We start from the raw sequence: 12,263 nt of genomic DNA, 5'->3' as shown, positions 1-12,263 counted from the left end.
GTTAGACTTCAGCTGAAGCGAGGACTTCATAATCAACCTAATTGTTTTCATTTTTTCCGACTAACGAGGAGTCAGCCAAGACTGGGCAGCACGAGTTTTAGAAGATGATGCTCTTTTCTTCTTTTTGGATTCATCACATTTATTTAGCCGAAAAACTTTTCATGCACAAAGCTTTGAAAGGAACCACTATGATAAGTCGAGTTTGTTTCAAGGTGGAAGAAAGTGGCGGATGGTGTTGTTTAAACCCCCGCTGAACTATTTCTTTTTCTCTGATCAGTGGATCAGTGTGGAACTACAAACACACAGAAACCAACAAAAGAAGGTATTTGTCATGTGTGTCGCTGCCTCCGGCATACCTAACATGTAATGGAGCGCGCACACTCAACCTAATTGTTATTTTGTTTACTCTAGGAAGTGGAGATCAGGACTCAGACTCAAGAAAATATTTTTTATGCTTATGCAAAAGTTACCAGATGCTGCCAGCGTGTGATTTAAAATACTGTTGAACAGGATGCTATTTTTCATTTGGAGAAGCATGTATTCCTTTCTTCTTTCTATATTCATTTTGTTGGCTTCGTGTAAATAATTAAGCAGGAGTAGCATTGCAGACAGAATACATTCATAATTCAGGCATTTCATGTTCTGCACGCATTCGTGTTTGTTGCTTGCATCAGTCACAACGCATGTGCTCATCCTTAATTCCTACTTCAAAAAGTTGCTCCAGTCTTTCAAATTCAGCCTTGCAGACAGGGTCACAGGGACAGAGCGCAGAGTAGGGGTTATGGGGAATGACAGAACAGGGAGGGGTAAATATCAGAGTAAGACACACTGTTCCTGAGGTTTGTGGTCCTGCTGCTTCGAGGCCCCCACGTCTCCGCAGCTCCTGTCAGCTCATCAAGGCCAAGTCCCTGCCTATTCCCGCTGGAATACGGCATCAAACAGCCCGGGGAGCCTTTTATCCCAAACAGAATGCCGCCTCTTGTCACAGCGGAGGCTCGGCAACAAGGCGTACACGGATGGCGAAGTTTAACACGGTGGAGTGAAAGTCAATACCCTGCTGAGGTGGCGTAGCTCAGACACGAGAGGGGGAAATGGTGAAAAGGTCACCGGGAAAATGGGATCTGGAAAGAGGCAGCTTATCTGAGACAATAGCACGAGAAGCAGGAAGCCAGATGAAGCCAGGCAGGCACTTAATGTCACGGTTCACTCTTTCGACCCCGTGCCAATTCTGATGCCTCACAATTAAGGCCAAACATCTTATTTTTGTCTTTTCTACCAATTACTGTAAAGGTTACCGCAACTTGGCTTGCGTACACAAATCCTCCTTCACATGTGTGTGTGTCTCTCTCTCTCTACAAAGACACAATGACTTCCCCGTCTAATTTCCCTTTGTTTCGACCCGTAGCCAAAATCAGACATGAAAAGGCTTGACTGTGCACCCCAAAGACACAGAAGAGCTCTTTGTACTCAGGCTTGTTCTGCTCCATGCCATTTCTAATCTCGGGCAGAAGGGAAGAGAGCTGCTCCTCTTATCTTAGATGACATGGAGGCTTTGCTCCCTCTCTCTGGAGCTCTCTCATCTTGTTCTTCTGAAACCTAACCCTCTTTCATGCTTTCTCCTTGTGGTGGTTGTGGTGGCAAAGCGATACGCTGAGTGAGACTGGCTGAATTTTGTTTAGGTTATTCCATCTGAAAGCTGTTACATGATAAGTGAGAGTAAAGAAGCCGGGTTTTACCTTCCCGGGCTGGTTTTTTTTCCATCACTTCTTTGGGACCTTAGCTTTGTCATTATTTTTAATCGGCTCTCTGAAGCATGGCAGTATTGAGAGCTATTTTAATGTGGAAGAGCGGGGTTTATTAAGTCTAGGTTTCTTACTTTCCCTTCTAGAAGGGTGGCCTTGTGAATGTCTGTCTCAAAGCCAACCCAAGGCTTTTTCTGAGAAACAATATTTGGGCTATCTGAAAAGTTGTTTTCAGAGCTCTTCAGCTTACACAAAAAATAGTGCAGTCGGAGAGATGGTTGCAGCCAATTTCTCCTGGAGAGCACTTTTACTAAAGCAACAAAAAGAACCCCCTATGGCTCAAACCCTTTCACTATTCACTATTAAAACCAAACAAAGTCATTTTTAACTTAAAGAAATTTTTTTTAATTTATTTATTTTGGTTGTTTTATGTCATCACAATGTGGCGTTTGTGGGCTGTGCAGGCCAGTGCGCCCAACGCAACAAACTGGTAGGTTGTAAATTCAATTGCAGTCAACCTAATCACTATCCCGTGAGTGCTCATAATATCTTCTTGTAATATCTAATATATTTAGTCATTTTCTTGTTTGCACAATAATTACAGAAACATGAAGTGCGACAGCATGGTAAATACACGAGAGATGGTAAAATGGCCTGATGGAGCATGCAGACCAGCTATTAGATACAAAGTGATGCGCAGCAAGCAAACAGCTTCCAGTGTGGACGGGGCTTTATGTTGCATAATACTTGATCAAATTTAAACTGGATGAATAAGAAAATCACCCCAGAAGGTTTTTTTTTTATAGTGGAATATTAGCTAGCATAGATGTATGGGGTTGACTCACTTTTGGAAGCAGCTCCTGGTGGCCACTGGATGAACTGCATTGTCTAATTTTGGGGGTTGTCACTCATTCCAACATCAGTCAGTTGATTGTAAAATGTCAAGAACAAAGCTAGCACTTTGACAGTTTTGCGTGATTGTTGCATGTCATTGTGTGTAAGAAAGGAAATTTTTAACAATCGTAGATACAATGTGGATCGTGTTACATCCAACTAGCACATTAAAATAATTTAAAGTGCAACAAAAAGGGAATCAACAATGCAGCTTTGTTTTGAGTTGCTTCTCTAAAGTTTGGCAAAAGACTGAAAAACAATTAATAAAGCAATTAGTGGTGTCGCACCAAAACCCTGAACTTCTCTGCAAGTCTAACAACCATGACATCTGCTTTCCTCACGAACGCCTCCGTTTGTTGTAAGTTGTGGCGAAAGGTGCACTGAGGTGACACAACAAGTCACGGCCTTTAAAAACGTTAAGAGAAGGCGTATGTTATCCGATGCATGAAAAGCAGCGTATCCTTATAACATCCCGCATATCACAACAGAACCAAAGTCTGGCAACATGCAGAACATAGCTGTATCCAATCTATTTAAACAGCAGGTCTGGGCCATTGTGACGGGTGCCCAAAGGGACTTGTTCTCCAGACGTCCACCAACACAGACAGAGGCCCTTCCATAAGTCCTATAGGTTCAATTTGTTCTGCCAATTATTATCCTCTGCTCTGCCACAGTGATGGAAGGTGTTGTTCAGTGTGCCTGAATGCCACCCTCTCCAACAAAGAGGGAGCCCCTGCCTTTTTTCCGGGGGTCCAGTCAAGCATTCGCTAACAGATTGGCCGGGGCGCTAACCAGTCAGGTCTTCAAAGAGACAAAGACGACGGGGAGGGCAGCAAAGGAGGGGAGAGGGGTCGTTGGTGAAGAAGAATGACCTGCCAAATGAGAAAGAAGACATATTGAAAGGGACAGAGTGGGAGAGAGAAAAAACATATTGAACCGATGGAGAAGTGCAACCTTTTGACCATCTGGCTCGGTGGGTGACAACAGCCTTCATCTGTATTTTTAGAGCTGTACAACACACCAAATTACTCTGTCAGGAAGATTAAGGAGAGTCAAAGGGCTGTCGAGTGGAAAAAAAAAAGAGCATAGTTGTCCCAGAGGGAACAGTGGATAAACTTTGCTCCATCACTTTACTTTGTCTGTAAATACAATATGTAAACAGTTCAAACTGTGTAATGAAAGAGGAAAATAGGAAGCCAAGCTGCTGCCTAGAACACTTTCTGTGCAATATATTCTCATTTCTGTTTAAACATGGTTGAGTACATCTCCAATATGATTTCAGTTTCGCTGTCCTCCTCCTGAGGAGAAATATGCAAGAGACTCGACTCTGAGAACCTCTGCATTAATTCCATGATTGCTTAAATGAAACGCTGCTATTTTCTCTCTGTCGGCGCTAAACAGGGATCAGATCTCCGTGACCATGACTAATCTTCCGCTGCGCTTATTGTGTGTATTGGCGTGCGCCTGATTTTTTTCTGGCTCTTTTTGCCAATTTGGAAAACTAATTGCTTTGACTCTGACCGGGCGAGCAGCGGAATATAATGCAGTGTAAAGCTTCATCTTTCATGCCCATAAATCCCTCTACAGATCCAGCGGTGTACAACACCGGCTCATTAAAATGCATTAAGGCAGGTTTGCCGGCATTTTCCTCTTTGTCCTCCATCCTTTTTCTGCTTTTCTAGTCGGTGATCTTGCACCCCTGGCAGTTGCCACACTCAGCCCATGTTGTTCCACTCCACATTGGCCACTTTATTCACTTGCAAATACCCCGAGATGAAATGGGTTGCACGCCCCTCCACAGCATACTATCTACCACCTACCTCATGCCTCTCTCGTCTCATTCCTCCATCCTTTGCTTGCCTGATTTTGCACCCCCCTCCCGCTGTAATTTCACCCCTATCCTGCTCTCAGAGCCCCCACCGCTCCCGTCCTCTTTCTCCACCTCTTCTCTACCCACTGACCAAGGTTGTAGATTGCTGGATTACGCTGGAGCCGGGGGGAGGTCGTCCCACTGATTGTAAAGAGAGGGACAATTGGTCCTTTAGTCTGATTGGGTTCCCAGATAAGCAACACCCGGGATGAGAGTGTGCAGACAGGCATGAGAGGCAGAAAGCAGTGGAGACGGAGTACACAGGCAGCACCAGAAGATCTATATTTATTTATATATACAGATGGAGAGAAGGGAAACTTTACAAAGAGGCCAGTGAGAGACGGAGTGTGGACTCAGGGTGACTTTAGGGAAGCTGATTCACTGCAGGCAAAAGCTCTCACAACTTTTACAAGGCAAATTTAGCAAGCGCGCAGGGAAAAGAAGAACAAAGAGATAAAAGGAGGAGAAAAACGAGCAGAAGGAGGAATAAAGTTAAAAAGGTAAGGCATAGATTTTAGTGTGCGTCTGTGTGTATGTGTGTGTGACTTTCACCGGTCACGTTTTGAACTGTGCCAATAACACTTTCAAGCTGTAAACAGGGTACAGTTAGGGATGGTGTAAGTGCCACTGGGGATTCCTCAGCAGTAACTGCACCATCCGATCGATAGTTGGAATTTCTTTTGGTATGCATTAATTGATAGGGAGTGCTTAGAGAAACACGCATGTGGCTGTCAAAAGTAGGTCATGGTGAGTATTTTTTTAGCAGAGGGGGGGCAAAACAAACTTTCCGTAGCTCCAATTCTCAGCACGTCTGCGCTGTCGCTGCTTCAAACAAGTCATGCCGAAGGAGAGGAATGCCTATCTGCTTTTAAAGGACCACTGTTTGGCATTCAGACCTCATTCGACAGCCTGAGTCGAGGTTCTAGTTTCTCAAGATGAGGGCTTTTTTTTTTCTCCCCACTATCAAACCCATTAAGCTATCGCCTCTCTTGTAAGGCCCACAAATAAGATACCAGATTGGCAGGTGCGTCCTCGCAGGAGCTGACCGGCTTTTCTTGCCATTATCAGGAGCAGGATTCTGTGAAAGATGAGCATCGAGCGCTGGAATCCATATTCACAACACCGTTCAGGTTTCTCAAATGACATTTCCAGCACAGGAAATGGGCCTAACGAGGAGCGGGGGCTTCTCCAGCTGCTAATTTGAAAGGATCCGTCCCCAAGACGCCGCGGTTTAATTTGCGACACTGATTGCAAACTTTTCCAGATGACGCTTATGAACTGTGACATCATTTCCATGCACCAGTGCCCGGGATGAATGCCAGTTTGTGTGATTTAATTTCTCAATAAATGACAAGGCTCCTTTTATGGCCTCTACTGAGCGATGAATGAACTGAATGTGCATCGGAGGAGGAGATAGAGGCCAAAACTACAGTAGAGATGGAATGAAAGAACCTTATGGAAAGTTAAAAATAAGCTCGAGCGGTACAGTAGCACAGATGTTGAAAAAGAGGGAAGAATGATGAAAGGGTGAATGGATTATTTTAAACTTCTGAAACTCAGCCAGAACACAAAGAGAAGCAGAGTGTGGAGAGAGGGAGGAGTAATTAAAAGCACCTTACAGTAAACGAGCCGCAGGGAGGGAGACGCTCGTTGCGGCGCAGCGGTAGCGGCGTGCACAGCTGCACGGGCCGAGCACCCCACAATTAAAGAAGCGGGTTCAAAGCCGGGCCCACGCCAGCATCTGTGTCCTGAGGGGGTCCAAGGTTGGAGGAAGGAAGGCGAATACAGGGTAGCAGCCTGATGGGCACACACACACAGGCATGCTGTGAACTTATATTCATACCAGCACACAAACAACTGTGTGATCTTGAGAGAGTTCGGCCAGATTGCACACACCCCCCCCCTCTTAGCTCGATGCTGCCTTTGAAGGCTCGCCCTGTGAGCCAGCTCAGGAAACTGGGTCTTTGCTGCAGGCAGTGACGGTATAGAAACCACAAGAAGTGGTCAGCTTTATCCACACACATACAAACCACACCAGAGGCCACGCTGAAGTAAAGGCCTGTTTATTAAAAGTTAGCGCACGCAGCAGCCGAGTCTCCGTTTAATTACGTGTAAATAAGTAAATAAACATTCAGAAATATACAAAAAACGACACTTCTATAGGGAATACAGCCCGTCACGCTCGGCCCTGGAAGTGAAATTAGATTCAGAAAGCCCTTCTGCATTTTGCAACAGCAGCCGCTCGGCTTATTGTGTTCGGCTTACTGAAAGACACTTTCTCATGCCGGGGCTTCTGCATCTCAAAAATGTGCATCGAGGCAGCAACCTCGTCTGGGTCGGAGATATTCAGAGCTTCCACATGACCATCGCTCTCTACCATGCAAAATCAATTGTGGTTAACAAATTGGCCGTGACGTTTTGCCCTGCCGGGGTGGGTGGATCCCTTTTTCATGGGTCCACCCAGTTTTTAAGAACCTTTTTCCACAGTCTGGGAGGCCTCTTTTTAAAGTTGAGGTGAGTGGAGCAAAGACATGGATACTGTGAAATTAACACTTAATAATGCTCCACATAACACTTGAACAGGGTGAACCCATACTAATGTACCACACACTGAGCTGGCCCCTGGTAACCTGACAAAGTAAAGGCAGTTTGGAGAGTTGAAACATTTCTGGAAAGTTTTTAATAGCATTTAAAATCAAATTAACCACCTCTTTTTTATTATTGATGAATAACTGGCCTATAAAATAAACAAATATATGAAAAATGAAAAAGATGGCTTTCGAAATGTTTTTAACATTGCTTGTTTTTTCTATATTGTAAAGTTTAGATGTCAAAAAGGTTTTAGAAACTATAACAAGTTTTTTGGAACTTTCCCTCACAAATAATGAGGCGCTATCGTTCCAAACTTCATGCTGTCCGAGCTTTGCTACAGGCATAACAAACTATGTGCTAACTTAGTAACTAAATAGTAGCATTGTTGTACTTAGTTGTGTAGTATTTTCTATTTTGACTGGGTTGAGTCAAACTGAACACAGTGTGTTGTGTATTTGCCAGAAGAAACTTTTGCAACATTTGACTGTGACCGTCACGCTCGGTACTACATTTTATAAGCTTTTGCAGCTTGTTGTGCTTCTCTGAACACTATATTATTCTACAATAGAGATGAACATTTAACACAAAACAACGCGAAACAACACATGTAATGTGCAGTCTGTAATTCCTGAAACAACTTGTAGGTAATGAAGCATGCAATTTGATATGGTTGCTATGGGCTCAGCATCTGCAAGCCTCTAGCGCAAATTTTGTCATGCACAGTATCTGTGTCAGAAAAACTATGCAGATGCTTGTTTTTTATTCTGTAAACTTTTCACTGCTGTGATTTCCAGAGGGTGGGCCACAGCCCCCTGGAGTACTGTGAAGGTACTGCAGATGAGTGGTCATTTACAATAAATATGTATTTTTTGAAGTCTGTTCACTGAAAAAAAAAAAAAAGCTTTTAGTCTATATGCAGTATGAAGTTTTTTCCACCTAGATTGTTTAACTGATTGTTAACTGGTAAAAATAAAAAAGAAAGAAAGAAAGAAAGAAAAAGGACACTGAGTTACCTCCAACAGCAGTGTACCATTCAGTTTATATGCTTGTAAAAAAGTAGGATGAAGTACAAATCTAACTTTTTTAATCCTATTCATTCATTTTGAGAAATCTCTGTGCACATGAAAAACTAATGTCAAGAGCATGCCAGAGCAACAGGTGGAAAAATATAACCCTAACTGCATAGAACTGTTGAACAATCAGAAATCTGCAAATAATAACCCTATGAACTCTGACATCATAAAAGGAGTTAAAGACACACAGGTTTGAGGCAGCGAGACAACCTTAAGCTTCAGCTTCTGAAAAGCTTTAGTCGCTACAGAGTTCTCAGTGACCTAAAAGGCTCCTTACATGTGGACAAAAGGACAAAACACATGGAAAAGACTATGATTTAGCAAACTACCAAATACATATGAACAGGGCCTGTAAGGTAAAACTCTCTGGAATCAATTAAATTCTTCAATTAAAGATTTCTTGTGGAATCCTAAAAGACTTTTGACTAGAAAGAACTTAACTTGGGAAATGAAGCTATTGATTGAGAATCAAGTTCAACAAGTAAATAATCAGAAGAGCAAAAGGAATGAAAACACAAAGCAAATAAAATACATTTTAGCGCCTTGAGGCAATTGTTGTTGTGATTTGTTACTATATAAATACAACAGAACTGAATTGAATGTGTGATGATTGGAATTGTGACTAAAGGTGTGGGTGGACTGCAAAAGCTTTAACCATTTCAAACTGTGTTGGGGAATTTTTCTGTTGGATTATACATTGTGATCATCACACTGTTGACTCTATTTGAGTGTTTTATACAGAAAAAAAGCACCTCTTCTTATGCTGTCATGATGGGCATAACACTATAAAACCTTATGCTGAGTTTTGTGGCAAAGCTCATTAAAGATCAGAAATACTTAATTTTATTGGGTTCAGTTGTTTTTTATGTTTTGGCTGCCTTCCTCTCATCCTATCCGTAGCATCTTCTTCTGTCCTCCTCCCCGGCTTCTATTAATTTTCTCTGGAGTCTTCCTCTTTTTCTGCTCCATGGCAGCTCCATCTTTAACTTCCTTTGTGTAATAAATCCACTATCCCTTCTCTGGACATAACCAAACCATCTCAGCCTTGCCTCTCTAACTTTGCCTTCAAACAGCACAGCCTAAGCTCTCCCTCTGAAAAGTCTGTTGATTCAAACTGGATTGAAACAGCATTGATGGAAGCTAGCAGTTCAATGGTCAGGCCTCAGAAGCATTCCTTCCCAGTAAGGAGTCTGTGATCAGACTAGTTTTCAATTACAGCTAGTGCAGTTCCTCCATATCTCTTCTTACCTCTCAGATTTATCTGATACAAATTTACATGCACTGTATTTCAGGTGTTGTCTGCCTGTTGACACTGAAACCTTTGCACAAGTCCCCAAGATGGAGCCCAAAATGACCCTAAAGTGTCTCCAAAAGCCTCTCGTAACTAACTTTTGGGACTTCTTAACTTTATGATGGCTCAGTCGGGTTTAACACCCACTCCTATGAGCACAAGTTCCACCAGTTAGTTTATACTTTCTAAATGTGTATTCAAGCAGCAGTGAGTCAGTATGAACAGGTGGAGGTACAGATTCTGTCTGTCAGTCGTACCGCGGCAGTTTGTTTTCCTCCATTGGAAGAAATCACTCACCTCACGCAGGAACAGTTTGATATAGTCTGTTGTTGTCAGATCGCAGCTAATGGAGCAGCAGGTGGACTCGGAGTACGATGATACGACAATATGGTCTATCATTTTCTCACACCAGCTGCTCCCTCTGACAATCACTGTCACTCATTTTCTTCCTCCAACCCTTCCTTCCAATGCTTTCTTTCATTTTAAGACAAACACTGGACAAATTGGATGTTTCTGTGGCTTCTTTTCCATTTTGACTTGTTATTTTTCTTTTGAATACAAAGGCAGATTTTTCTACTTGGAGGAATGCTTCAGCCCGGTGGGAAAATACCTCTTTGCCTTAAGTCTTGCAAAGCTTTTTCATATGATTGCTCCGCCGCCCTCCGCCTAGCTCCTCATCCCCTCAACCCTTCATCTTCCCATCCCCTTCTATCCACTGTTCACACCAGCTGCCGTTTTGCTTAAACAGTCGAAATGCCATAAGATTAACAGAACAGAGATGTGAAGAATGTTTTGCCAGCACAATTACGTAGCATGTCACCTCATTAGGTGCGACAAAATGGAGCAAAATGCCCGGGTGCAAGCTGTGACCTTTGAGGGGAGGAGCCGAAAGGGGAGGCAGGTCTGGGAGCTAATTTGACTTCATAATGGCAACCAGTCGGCTTGAATAGGCAGAAAAGAGGGGAGCAGCGAGGTCAAGTGTCAGTCGTCCTGCCAAGCGGTCCTCGCGGGGATTGTCTTAACACACACACACACACACACACACACACACAGCTCAGCCTCCCGCTGACAATGCAGCCACGCCTCCCACCCTTCCCTGCCTTTTGTGCCTCTTCAACAATGATTAACTGAGTTTGGCGATTCAGGGAGTCCACGGCAGCACAATGCACTCTCTCTTACCAAACATAATGGAGTCAACCAATGAGTCAAACAGTCTCTCTTTCTTCCGCTGCTGCAAACTTTTTGCTAACAGCCTCCTCTCTTCTTGCTTTTCTTTTCCTTTTATCCCCTCCCCTCCTCGCTCCCTTTTTCTACTTTCAGACCTTAAATCTGCCTATTTTCCCCTGAGCTCATTAATGCAGGAAAATGCGGGCAGATGCAGCCGTCCTCCTAATACATAAAAACAAGATGCAGATGGGAAGAGGCAGCGTAGGTGCCATGCGCTGCATGTGAAAAGGTATTGATTAACTCAGATCAATACCTTAAAAAGCATCTCCTGCAAAAATTCACAGACGTGACCTCGCTGATCTTAAGGATTCCTGTGATGCTCGAATCAAAAAGAGCGACATGGAGGGAGATGGTATTTAGAGGCATGAAATCCTGCAACCAGGCAGCACCATAGGGGCATTCAAAACCTGCGATATGGAAGGAAGAAAAAAAACCGTACACAGCACACTTGTAATGAACGGTGTGCAGCACTGAAGGGAGCTTGTAGAACACGGTGTGAGTAGAGCTGAGCAGGGGTGTTAACAGAAACACTACAATCTCAGAACATCACACCCCCGGGCCTTTTACAGGAGGTGTGAAGGAGCTCACCTCTCCTCATGACAGGAAGAGGAGGAAGGAAGAGAAAGAGTGTGCTTACACTTGCTGATGTTTTGTGTCCCGAGCTGGAGGGAAAGAAGCTGGAGCTGGTGCTTCATTATTTCTGTTATCTTCTCCAGGCTCCAAAACATTACATTGCTTTAACATTTTTAGGGGAAGTTTGGGCACTATAATATGAAATGTGCAGGCTTTTATCAGCTTCCTTTGTATGAATAAATAATATGAGATAAAAAGATGAAATGCCTGTATATAAAAGATGGAATTAGCCACCATTAGCAACAAATTAGCTTTTTAGGTGACACCATCTTGGGTTTTTGTAGCCAAAAATAACCTTGTTTATAAGAGAGGGTGGAGTGCTACAGCTACTGTATCACACAAACACAGATACCTGCTAATTGCTGCTAAGAAACAAAAATAAAGAACTATGATTGATGGACGGATAAACTGATTAACCGTGCAGTTTCTGAGTCCTTTTCCTTAGTTGGATGCTGTGAAGCTAAGAGTGCTAATCAGTATTAATTGAAGCACAGATTAAGTTAAACGATAGAAAGCAGCATTCTTTGTTCAATAACTACAATAACAATAAAGTGGAAAATGAAGCCAGCGGCAGAAACTGCAGTTGTAGTGGCCACCTGAGGCAGCCTCTAAAAGTTTGTCCAACCGCAAAGTAAAAACTTCTAAACTTCTAGTATTAAAAAGCATGAGTAGGGTGAAGCTTTTACTTACTCATCCACCTGCAGGAGTGTAGCTCCTGTTATTGACAGCCGTCCTGGCATCTGCTTGGGCTCATCCACTAATATTGTACTGGACCTCTTCACTGTGTGCTTGTGCTGTTGGTGCCTTTTTGACCATTTTATGTGACTAATATTACAGCTTGCTGTGTCGTGCAGACCAAGAGGTCTGTGCTTTAACTGAAATGAATGAAATTCTAGTATTTTTTTAGTCCTTTCTCACAAAGTTTATGGGGGTTGCTTATG

At 43.2% G+C, this 12,263-nt stretch overlaps 1 protein-coding gene across 4 annotated transcripts in view; it reads left to right on the top strand.

Moving 5' to 3' along the window:
* Positions 1-12,263, top strand: part of LOC100705732 (cadherin-20) — a 100,396-nt gene that overhangs the window by 57,729 nt on the left and 30,404 nt on the right. Inside the window, exon 1 of one of the 4 annotated variants that reach the window (XM_003439304.4) lies at positions 4,752-5,006. The exons of the other annotated variants lie outside the window; for them this stretch is intronic. The gene's annotated coding sequence lies outside the window, so the exon portion shown is untranslated. Of the gene's footprint in view, positions 1-4,751; positions 5,007-12,263 lie in introns of those variants that run through there. 4 annotated transcript variants of the gene reach the window in all.

This window comes from Oreochromis niloticus, linkage group LG9, assembly GCF_001858045.2.
Source record: "Oreochromis niloticus isolate F11D_XX linkage group LG9, O_niloticus_UMD_NMBU, whole genome shotgun sequence".
Lineage (NCBI taxonomy): Eukaryota > Metazoa > Chordata > Actinopteri > Cichliformes > Cichlidae > Oreochromis > Oreochromis niloticus.
Note: the sequence above shows the minus strand (reverse complement) of the source record. Positions and strands in the feature narration are given on the sequence as shown.